Source organism: Coregonus clupeaformis, chromosome 33 (assembly GCF_020615455.1).
Source record: "Coregonus clupeaformis isolate EN_2021a chromosome 33, ASM2061545v1, whole genome shotgun sequence".
Classification (NCBI taxonomy): domain Eukaryota; kingdom Metazoa; phylum Chordata; class Actinopteri; order Salmoniformes; family Salmonidae; genus Coregonus; species Coregonus clupeaformis.
Genome location: NC_059224.1, coordinates 41,248,716 through 41,261,489, shown reverse-complemented (window position 1 = coordinate 41,261,489; position 12,774 = coordinate 41,248,716).

The window sequence follows — 12,774 nt, the reverse complement described above, 5'->3', positions numbered from 1 at the left end:
TTTGTCGGGGCATGGACTCTACAAGGTGTCGAAAGCGTTCCACAGGGATGCTGGCCCATGTTGACTCCAATGCTTCCCACAGTTGTCAAATTGGCTGGATGTCCTTTGGGTGGTAGACCATTCTTGATACATATGGGAAACTGTTGAGCGTGAAAAACCTAGCAGCATTGCAGTTCTTGACACAAACTGGTGCGCCTGGCACCTACTACCATACCCCGTTCAAAAGCACTTAAATCGTTTGTCTTGCCCATTCGCCCTATGAATGGCACACACACAATCCATGTCTCAATTGTCTCAAGGCTTAAAAATACTTATTTAACCTGTCTCCTCCCCTTCATCTACAATGATTGAAGTGGATTTAACAAGTGATATCATTTAAGGGTTCATAGCTTTCACCTGGATTCACCTAGTCAGTCTATGTCATGGAAAGAGCAGGTGTTCTTAACGTTTTGTATACTCAGTGTATACACACACACACCTCACACAACTCCCATTGAGGGTGTCACAGTGTGTTTTATGGCACGGTTGCTGCATTAAACTACACAGCGATAATATGGTACCAGGGGGCAGTATAGACACAATAATCTATCACCGTGATCTCTCACAGACAGTAGAGTGCAGCGCTCTCGCTGTGTGTGTGTGGAGCCTATCCTCTCAGAAAGAATCGTGTTTGTTTGTGTACGTGCATGTACATGTTTGTGTGTGACACAGAGAGAGAGGTACGGGATAATATGAATGGTATATATGTATGATTACCCTGAACAGATTAATAATGTATGAGGAATACAATTATACGAGGGTCAAAAACATGGAGGGTGTTTAAATGTAGGGGAGTGGGGTAAATTGAGTCAGAGGGGTAAGTTGAGAAACCCTTGTTTCTAGGAAACCATACACAAAATTAATAATTTGACCAAATATTTAGGAAGAAGTAATAATTTCATGCTGTCTGTGAAGGAAGAAACCACATGGTAAAAGTGGTAAACAAGTTATGTCCAAAAAACGGATTTTCACCAAGTCAAATTAATGTATTGTGTTAGATGTTTCATGATGCTTGTATTTAAAGGTCCTAAACCTAGCATGAAAGTGCATCCTTGTAGCCATGTGGGGTAATATAGTCAAAATGTTTGCCTTGGGGTAAGTTGAGCCAATTGCCATGGGGTAAGTTGAGCCAATGGTTGAGCCAATGGCAAGTTGCGGAGCGGAGTCAGCGGAGCGGAGTCACTCACCACCTTCCGGAGACATTTGAAACCCCACCTCTTTAAGGAATACCTGGGATAGGATTAAGTAATCCTTCTACCCCCCCCAAATTGTAAAGTGGTTATCCCACTGGCTATAGGGTGAATGCACCAATTTGTGAGTCGCTCTGGATAAGAGCGTCTGCTAAATGACGTAAATGTGCCCTTGAGCAAGGCACTTAACCCTAATTGCTCCTGTAAGTCGCTCTGGATAAGAGCGTCTGCTAAATGACTAAAATGTAAATGTAAATGTAAGTTGAGCAAATTGAAGTGTTTTCTTCCCAGGCGTAATGCCAAGGCATCATCGCTGGGATATGAGGTAATAACAAGGCTTGGCCTATGTTAAAAGTGTTAAAAAAATGTTTATTAGGTGTTAAGCCTGTGTTAAAAGACGCTTAAAATGATAAAAATACAAAAAAGTGATTTTGATTGTGTTGAATTGAATTTATTGCACTGACTCTATGCACAATCACTGGACTCTACTGCCCCCCCCCCCCACACACACACACACTTTTACACTCTTCACATACGCTGCTGCTACTATGTTTATTATCTATCCTGATTGCCTAGTCACTTTTGCCCCTACCTACATGTACATATTACCTCAACTACCTCGTACCCCTGCACATTGACTAGCTACCGGTACTCGTTGTATAAAGCCTCGTTATTGTTATCTATTGTGTTACTATTTTCAATTTTTATTTGCTAATTTTCTTACTTTTTAACAAACATTATTGGGAAAGGGCTCATAATCCAGCAAGTCTACACCTGTTGTATTCGGCGCATGTGACAAATAAAATTGTATTCAATGTTTTATTTGATTTTGAACTTACCCCACAGCTATGTTTTCAAAACTGTAATGTTTACATTAATTCTGATTATTTCCAGGGATACACATCATCCTGAAATATATGTAGATATCTTTGTTAAAACATAGTACAATATTTCACTTGACGGAGTGATGCTAAATGTAAAAATTGGCTCAACTTACCCCACTCTCCCCTTCCACTTTGAATGGGCATATATCCACACCAGCCATGTGCCTTGCTCTACAATATGCTGCAACAGTGCCTCAGCAACAGCATTGTAAATGCCTGTAGAATGTTTGTATGGAGGCACATGCGTGTACAGATAGGACGCATGGGGTGTGAGTAGCTCTGTTTTGTCCCGACAAAACTGTGGTTATACCGTAGAAGCCAGACAACAAAGTTTAAATTAAGGCTCTAAAATTGATAGATCAATCTATCCCCAAGCAACTGGGAGATTATGTCAGTTATGTACAACAGCAAACCAATCAGTTGGTAAAGTGGCATAGCGACACGAATCCAACAAGCCATGGCTTCCCCCAGAGGAACAGACAAGGAGCAACTTGAAGATGCAAACGAGAGTAATGAACAGCTAAAGGATATCCAGGAAAACATAGCTAAAATACTCTCAATGCACACCAAAACAAACAAACTGCTACAACTTGTTGTTAAAAAAGTAGATTAGTTCGAAAAGAAAGTAGTCTATCGTGTCAGACATGCAAATACATGGTGTGCGCATGAAAAAACAAGAAAACAAAATTACAAACTTTAGAAGATGAACTGGACCAGCAAGAAAAAAGAATGAGACGAAACAACAGGAGAATATTGTCCTTACCGGAAGACGAGGAAAAAGGAGACCTTTCTAGCTACTTGGTCAAACTGATATCAGAGGATATCTGAAGAACTTGACGTGGATATACAGTGGCTTACGAAAGTATTCACCCTCTTGGCATTTTTTCCAATTTTGTTGCCTTACAACCTGGAATTAAAATTGATTTTTTGGGTGTTTGTATCATTAGATTTACACAACATGCCTACCACTTTGAAGATGCAAAATATGTTTTATTGTGAAACAAACAAGAAATAAGACAAAGTAACAGAACTTGAGCGTGCATATCTATCACCAGACGATCTGGAATGAAACCCTAGACCCACTCCAATTGGCATACCGCCCCAACAGATACACAGATGACGCAATCTCAATCGCACTCCACACTGCCCTTTCCCACCTGGACAAAAGGAACACCTATGTGAGAATGCTGTCATTGACTACAGCTCAGCGTTCAACACCATAGTGCCCATAAAGCTCATCACTAAGCTAAGGACCCTGGGACTAAACACCTCCCTCTGCAATTGGATCCTGGACTTAATGACGTGCCACCCCCAGGTGGTAAGGGTAGGCAACAACACATCTGCCATGCTGATCCTCAACACTGGGGCCCCTCAGGGGTGCATACTTAGTCCCTTCCTGTACTCCCTGTTCACCAATGACTTCATGGCCAAGCACGACTCCAACACCATCATTAAGTTTGCTGATGACACAGCCTATAGGGAGGAGGTCAGAGACTTGGCAGTGTGAGCAAGACAAAGGAGCTGATCTGATCGTGTAGTACAGGAAAAGGAGGACCGAACAGGTCCCCATTAACATCGACGGGGCTGTAGTGGAGCGGGTCGAGAGTTTAAAGTTCCTTGGTGTCCACATCACCAACAAACTAATCATGGTCCAAACAGACCAAGACAGTCGTGAAGAGGGCACGACAACACCTTTTCCCCCTCAGGAGACTGAAAAGATTTGGCATGGGTCCCCAGATCCTCAAAAGGTTCTACAGCTGCTTCATCGAGAGCATCCTGACCGGTTACATCTCCGCCCGGTATGGCAACTGCTCGGCTTCTGACCATAAGGCGCTACAGAGGGTAGTGCGTACGGCCCAGTACGTCACTGGGGCCAAGCTTCCTGCCATCCAGGACCTATATAGTAGGCAGTGTCAGAGGAAGGGCCAAAAAATTGTCAAAGACTCCAGTCACCCTAGTCATAGACTGTTCTCTCTGCTACTGCACGGCAAGCGGTACCGGAGCGCCAAGTCTAGGTCCAAAAGGCTCCTTACCAGCTTCTACCCCCAAGCCATAAGACTGCTGAACAATGAATTAAATGGCCACCCGGACTATTTACATTGACAACATCCAACCCCCCACCACCTACAGTTGAAGTCGGAAGTTTACATCTTAGCCAAATACATTTCAACTCAGTTCTTCACAATTCCTGACATTTAATCTGTAGCTCAGTTGGTAGAGCATGGCGCTTGCAACGCCAGGGTTGTGGGTTCGTTTCGCACAGGGGGCCAGGATGAAAATGTATGCACTCACTAACTGTAAATCGCTCTGGATAAGAGCGTCTGCTAAATGACTCAAATGTCTTAGGTCAGTTAGGATCTCCACTTTATTTTAAGAATGTGAAATGTCAGAATAATAGTAGAGAAAATTATTTATTTCAGCTTTTATTTCTTTCATCACATTCCCAGTGGGTCAGAAGTTTACATACACTCAATTAGTATTTGGTAGCATTGCCTTTAAATTGTTTAACCTGGGTGAAACGTTTCAGGTAGCCTTCCACAAGCTTCCCACAATAAGTTGGGTGAATTTTGGCCCATTCCTCCTGACAGAGCTGGTGTAACTGAGTCAGGTTTGTAGGCCTCCTTGCTCGCACACGCTTTTTCAGTTCTGCCCACAAATGTTCTATAGGATTGAGGTCAGGGCTTTGTGATGGCCACTCCAATACCTTGACTTTGTTGTCCTTAAGCCATTTTGCCACAACTTTGGAAGTATGCTTGGGGTCATTGTCCATTTGGAAGACCAGTGCACCAGTCCCTCCTGGTGGGAATTTATATTGGGCACAAAATAATCTGAAACACAACCAAAACAAACAGCAAATGCATACAACCAATGCATCCAAAAACTGGGAGGGGGAGGTGGAGAGACAAGCTTGGCTTGGGAAAGAGGGATGGCTTTATCTATACTACAAATGTCTTATTGTGACTTGTAGACCTGCAGTACAATGAATAACAGTTCTGTCCAAATTAGGAGAAGAGATATATATATAAGTCATTATTATTCCTTGTCTATACAAGTGAAGGCAAAAAAAAAATCAAACTCATTACATGGAATGTGCACAGGCTTTATGATGGCAAAAAGGTGTTGGGCAAAGCTGAAAATTGGACTCTTACTCCAGTCCTCTACTCCAGTCCTCTACGTTCCAATCCTTATGGTCTTTTGCAAACCTCAGCCTGGCTCTTCTTTGCTTCTCATTGATGAAGGGCTTTTTTCTAGCACGACTTCAGCCCTGCCCCTAGGAGCCTGTTTCGAACCGTCTTCGCCGTGCACTTCACCCCAGCTGCCGTTTACCATTATTTTTGTAGGTCACTTGATGTCATCCTACGGTTGTTGAGTGACATTCGAATGAGTTGGCGGTCATCCCGGTCAGTAGAGAGTCGTTTTCACCCTTTGCCGGTCTGTAGCTTTGTTGTCCCCAATGTCTGCTGCTTGACCTTGTTCTTATGAAGCGCCATCTTCGAAATTTTAAGGATGGAAGCAACCTGACACTCAATGTATCCCTCTGCCAGTAAAGCCAGAATTGAACCCTTATTTTCCTCTCTCAAAACGTTCCTTTTCAACTCTTTTGACATGGTCAATCGTTATTTTTTTATTAATATTACTTTTGAGGTACTATTAGCACAGTTTTTGCCAGCCAGCTGGTCCTATTGCAAGAGGATAGTGATGACCACAGCAGTGGTTTTTATACTTTACCTCGTTAAATAAGATTTCGTTCATGTGATCACCTAATCAGTACCTAATTCAGTAGAATGAGGTGTGTCTGTGTTGGAATTCAACAGACACTGGAATGGAATGGCTGTCATAAATGTAGAGATGCTGATTTAAGAAAAATTTGCAGTGGTCTCTTAAGTTTTTCCACAGCTGTAATTCAAGCTATATTAGATCAAATCCAGACAGGAACTATTATTTTAGCAGGTGACCTAAATCAAGCATTCAGCAAGTTAGACAGATAGCAATAAAAAAGGAACCTCTACAAATATTTTACAGGACACCTGTATATTATTATTCCCTACTACAAAAGAACATTAACAACTTCATAGTTAAGAACATTATAACAACATGGAAGAAAATGAAACAGATTCTACAAGAACCAATATCACTCCCTAAAAACACAACCCCTATGGAACTATCCTTGGATAGCTTTTTAGAATTCACCGATACATTTTCCCACATGGAAAACTTAAGGCATAGAAACTGTAAATGACGTGGTAATAGGAAATACAATTATTTCCATGACATAATTACAAATCTATTTGGACTGACCAATGTAGACGTTTTCAAATATATGCAACTTAAAAGTTTTATATCATGACATTTTGACTTGAAAGCTTTTAGACATCAGAGCAATGTTGAGGGGAATTCTATTTGTCAGAAAAATATACTCATATGATAGGTAAGATATACTTGCAGAGAGCCTATCCAACTGACAATCTATAAATATAAACTATTGGAACCACGATTTAAAAATAACTGATATTGGCACAAGATGGAGGGAGTGTTGAAACATAACGAATGAAATGACAGTTGACGAAAATGTACGCTTAATCCAGTATAAACGAATGTATATAATGTATTATACAAGCACAATGAGTAAATAACTCATGCCTCCTGGGAGTGCTATAAAGTCCAAATGTTATGGGCAGACTTAGAAAGCTGGCTGTCAGAAGTTATACAATGTAAATGTACTTTTAATCCGTCTATCTGCATATGTGACCGACCGGCTCGATTCGGTATTATGTAGCAAAATTTGAAATTGTGTTTTTTATTTTGGATAAAAGTAGAGACTTAGTGATAGAAAATGGTATATCATACATTACAGTTGAGGAACAATGGGGAAGTAATTCTGCTTTGAAAGTTGATAAACTTGTAACCTCACTTTTGAGAAAATGGCCCTTGAATGTTTTGGTACCTACTGGAGAGCTCTTCGTCTACACCCATTCAGCATCGTTCACACCCTCTTAAGCTTTAGCCACACCCATCTCGTTAAGGATTCACATGTGAGGCTATGTACTAAACAACCAAAGATTTCAAGACTAAAGGCTGGTTTATACTACGGTTGTGTTCGTAAATTTAATCTGGAGTGCCAGAGTTTGCTCAGAGAGCGCTCTGCGCATTCATAAACTTAGAGGTTGTCAGATTGTCCGTTCATAAATTCAGAGTGTTTCGCTCTCAGAGCGTTCAGAGCGCACACTGGACGCTCTGGCCGATGAGTAAGGTTGATCCGAGCGTTCTGACCTAACAACAGCAGTCAAGCACCCAAGCTGGCTAAAGTTGGTTAGCTTCTTCCAGACACAAATAAGAGAACAGCTAACTCTGACCATTTTACTCACCCTAGCAGAGGTGGTTAGGCTGTTTTTATGTTATCCAGAGCGTTGGTGACTGCAACTGTGCTGCTGGCAACAATTTAATTACGCTATTTTGCCAACGTTTACTGACACTGGTCATATTCAACGGGTGTTGAGCGTTCGTAAATTTGTCAGTTATTCTGCACTCTATAGCACACTCAGTTGAGAGTGCTCTGAAATCGGAGTAGATAGACAAAGCGAATTTACCAGCTACAGTGGGGAAAAAAAGTATTTAGTCAGCCACCAATTATGCATGTTCTCCCACTTAAAAAGATGAGAGAGGCCTGTAATTTTCATCATAGGTACACGTCAACTATGACAGACAAAATGAGGGAAAAAAATCCAGAAAATCACATTGTAGGATTTTTTATGAATTTATTTGCAAATTATGGTGGAAAATAAGTATTTGGTCAATAACAAAAGTTTCTCAATACTTTGTTATATACCCTTTGTTGGCAATGACACAGGTCAAACGTTTTCTGTAAGTCTTCACAAGGTTTTCACACACTGTTGCTGGTATTTTGGCCCATTCCTCCATGCAGATCTCCTCTAGAGTAGTGATGTTTTGGGGCTGTCGCTGGGCAACACGGACTTTCAACTCCCTCCAAAGATTTTCTATGGGGTTGAGATCTGGAGACTAGCTAGGCCACTCCAGGACCTTGAAATGCTTCTTACGAAGCCACTCCTTCGTTGCCCGGGCGGTGTGTTTGGGATCATTGTCATGCTGAAAGACCCAGCCACGTTTCATCTTCAATGCCCTTGCTGATGGAAGGAGATTTTCACTCAAAATCTCACGATACTTGGCCCCATTCATTCTTTCCTTTACACGGATCAGTCGTCCTGGTCCCTTTGCAGAAAAACAGCCCCAAAGCATGATGTTTCCACCCCCATGCTTCACAGTAGGTATGGTGTTCTTTGGATGCAACTCAGCATTCTTTGTCCTCCAAACACGATGAGTTGAGTTTTTACCAAAAAGTTATATTTTGGTTTCATCTGACCATATGACATTCTCCCAATGATCTTCTGGATCATCCAAATGCACTCTAGCAAACTTCAGACGGGCCTGGACATGTACTGGCTTAAGCAGGGGGAAATGTCTTGCACTGCAGGATTTGAGTCCCTAGCGGCCTAGTGTGTTACTGATTGTAGGCTTTGTTACTTTGGTCCCAGCTCTATGCAGGTCATTCACTACGTCCCCCCGTGTGGTTCTGTGATATTTGCTCACCGTTCTTGTGATCATTTTGACCCCACGGGGTGAGATCTTGCGTGGAGCCCCAGATCGAGGGAGATTATCAGTGGTCTTGTATGTCTTCCATTTCCTAATAATTGCTCCCACAGTTGATTTCTTCAAACCAAGCTGCTTACCTATTGCAGATTCAGTCTTCCCAGCCTGGTGCAGGTCTACAATTTTGTTTCTGGTGCCCTTTGACAGCTCTTTGGTCTTGGCCATGGTGGAGTTTGGAGTGTGACTGTTTGAGGTTGTGGACAGGTGTCTTTTATACTGATAACAAGCTCAAACAGGTGCCATTAATACCGATAACGAGTGGAGGACAGAGGAGCCTCTTAAAGAAGAAGTTACAGGTCTGTGAGAGCCAGAAATCTTGCTTGTTTGTAGGTGACCAAATACTTATTTTCCACCATAATTTGCAAATAAATTCATAAAAAATCCTACAATGTGATTTTTTGGATTTTCTTTTCTCAATTTGTCTGTCATAGTTGACGTGCACCTATGATGAAAATTACAGGCCTCTCTCATCTTTTTAAGTGGGAGAACTTGCACAATTGGTGGCTGACTAAATACTTTTTTTCCCCACTGTACGTCTATCGATAGTTGTCACAGTGACATCATGAACATTCTATTAAAATGGTTACTTGCATAGTGGAGTATTTTGTTTAGACATGTAGCTAGCTAGCTAAACAATAAACCATAATCCCAACTCATAACGTTACTACCCTGCATGAATCTGCAGGTGGCTAACCAACCAGGTTCAATGTTAGCTAGCTAACATTAGGCTATAACTAGCAATGCAAATGGTCCTGAGATACGAATAATATAACTACACAGATCATACATGTAACGTTATCTAGCGAGCCAGCCAGCTAACGTTAGCTTTAACTTGAAATGAAAAGGACTTTCTGACAAAATTAGAAATGTGTAGTATCTGAAAATGTAGCAGGATAGACTATCTTACATGGATGGACGCTTCTCCCTCTCTGTCACGAATGCCATGGTTGCCCTTAGTTTGAAGATGTAATCCGGAGACAGGTGTTTTATACAACAGCATTCTGTGTGTTCACTTTTCGACTCCGTCTACATACAGTACCAGTCAAAAGTTAGGACACACCTACTCCTTCAAGGTTTTTTCTTTATTTGAACTATTTTCTACATTGTCGAATAATAGTGAAGACATCAAAACTATGAAATAACACATATGGAATAATGTAGTAACCAAAAAAGTGTTAAACAAATCAAAATATATTTTATATTTGAGATTCTTCAAATGGCCACCCTTTGCCTTGATGACAACTTTGCACACTCTTGGCGTTCTCTGAACCAGCTTCACTTGGAATGCTTTTCCAGCAGTCTTGAAGCAGTTCCCACATATGCTGAGCACTTCTTGGCTGCTTTTCCTTCACTCTGCCGTCCGACTCATCCCAAACCATCTGAATTTGGTTCAGGTCGGGGGATTGTGTAGGTCAGGTCATCTGATGCAGCACTCCATCACTCTCCTTCTTGGTAAAATAGCCCTTACACAGCCTTGAGGTGTGTTGGGTCATTGTCCTGTTGAAAAACAAATGATTGTCCCACTAAGCCCAAACCAGATGGGATGAAGTATCGCTGCAGAATGCTGTGGTAGCCATGCTGGTTAAGTGTACGTTGAATTTTAAATAAATCTCAGACAATGTCACCAGCAAAGCACCCCCACACCATAACACCTCCTCCTCCATGATTTATGGTGGGAAATACAGATGCGGAGATCATCTGTTCACCCACACCGCGACTCACAAAGCCACGGCGGTTGTGTATTGTTTTTGTCTGTGTATGTTTTTTGTATGTTGAAAAACAAATAAAAAACAGCAGAAAAGTAAAATAAAATATATTTTAAAAGCAAGTAAATGCCTGTAAATGCCTAGGGATGTTTGGGGAGTTTCAGCGTCAGCAGCATTTTGTTTTGATGGCATGAGAAAAACACTGGCACTCAATAACTAGTCCTGCCACCACTTAAGAGAGTTTCCACAAACATACCCTCAGGCCTGATGGGACACTCTTACTTGATGCTGGTCCTCTCTTTGTCCACCTCTGCCTATACAGATGCATCTCTTTCTAAATCACCAAGTGTCTTTGGCTTTGATGGTAGCATTCACCTCAAGAGTTAAAGGTTGTTCACCTCGATGTCTTCGTTTGCCTTGTAATTAATCCTGGGTATGCAGCCTCGAGGTCATCAATCTTCCAAGGCTGTGAATTTCAGTTGACATGAATAGCATGAATAGTAGGTATCAAACATCTAATACAACACAGAGAGAGAATCAACAGAGACATTAAGCTGAGCCTTTTTTATGTTTTACAAAAGCTCATTACTGTTACCGTTGTTATGGAGTTAACACCTAACGTGTCTCTATCAGGCTCTCTTTGTTCCAGTGTTTATTTATGTTATTTTTTATTTTTTTAGGGGGTAGATCAGCTGTAATATTGCAGATAGATTGTAACTTCCATCAATGTAATTGTCTGCATTACTTCCAATCCCCCATATATTTTTTTTCGCTAATATATATACATATACAGTGGGGAGAACAAGTATTTGATACACTGCCGATTTTGCAGGTTTTCCTACTTACAAAGCATGTAGAGGTCTGTAATTTTAGGTACACTTCAACTGTGAGAGACAGAATCTAAAACAAAAATCCAGAAAATCACATTGAAAACCTCCAAAGATTTTCTATTGGGTTCAGGTCTGGAGACTGGCTAGGCCACTCCAGGACCTTGAGATGCTTCTTACGGAGCCACTCCTTAGTTGCCCTGGCTGTGTGTTTCGGGTCGTTGTCATGCTGGAAGACCCAGCCACGACCCATCTTCAATGCTCTTACTGAGGGAAGGAGGTTGTTGTCCAAGATCTCGCGATACATGGCCCCAACAATCCTCCCCTCAATAAGGTGCAGTCGTCCTGTCCCCTTTGAAGAAAAGCATCCCCAAAGAATGATGTTTCCACCTCCATTCTTCACGGTTGGGATGGTGGTCTTGGGGTTGTACTCGTCCTTCTTCTTCCTCCAAACACAGCAAGTGGAGTTTAGACCAAAAAGCTCTATTTTTGTCTCATCAGACCACATGACCTTCTCCCATTCCTCCTCTGGATCATCCAGATGGTCATTGGCAAACTTCAGACGGGCCTGGACATGCGCTGGCTTGAGCAGGGGGACCTTGCGTGCGCTGCAGGATTTTAATCCATGACGGCGTAGTGTGTTACTAATGGTTTCCTTTGAGACTGTGGTCCCAGCTCTCTTCAGGTCATTGACCAGGTCCTGCCGTGTAGTTCTGGGCTGATCCCTCACCTTCCTCATGTTCATTGATGCCCCACGAGGTGAGATCTTGCATGGAGCCCCAGACCGAGGGTGATTGACCGTCATCTTGAACTTCTTCCATTTTCTAATAATTGCGCCAACAGTTGTTGCCTTCTCACCAAGCTGGTTGCCTATTGTCCTGTAGCCCATCCCAGCCTTCTGCAGGTCTACAATTTTATTTCTGATGTCCTTACACAGCTCTCTGATCTTGGCCATTGTGGAGAGGTTGGAGTCTGTTTGATTGAGTGTGTGGACAGGGGTGTTTTTATAATTATGTCATGCAATAAAATGCAAATGAATTACTTAAAAATCATACAATGTGATTCCGTCTCTCACAGTTGAAGTGTACCTATGATAAAAATTACAGACCTCTACATGCTTTGTAAGTAGGAAAACCTGCAAAATCAGCAGTGTATCAAATACTTGTTCTCCCCACTGTACATACAAACACACATATACACATACATACATACATACATACATACATACATACATACATACATACATACATACATACATACATACATACAGTGGGGGGAAAAAATATTTAGTCAGCCACCAATTGTGCAAGTTCTCCCACTTAAAAAGATGAGAGGCCTGTCATTTTCATCATAGGTACACGTCAACTATGACAGACAAATTGAGAAAAAAAATTCCAGAAAATCACATTGTAGGATTTTTAATTAATTTATTTGCAAATTATGGTGGAAAATAAGTATTTGG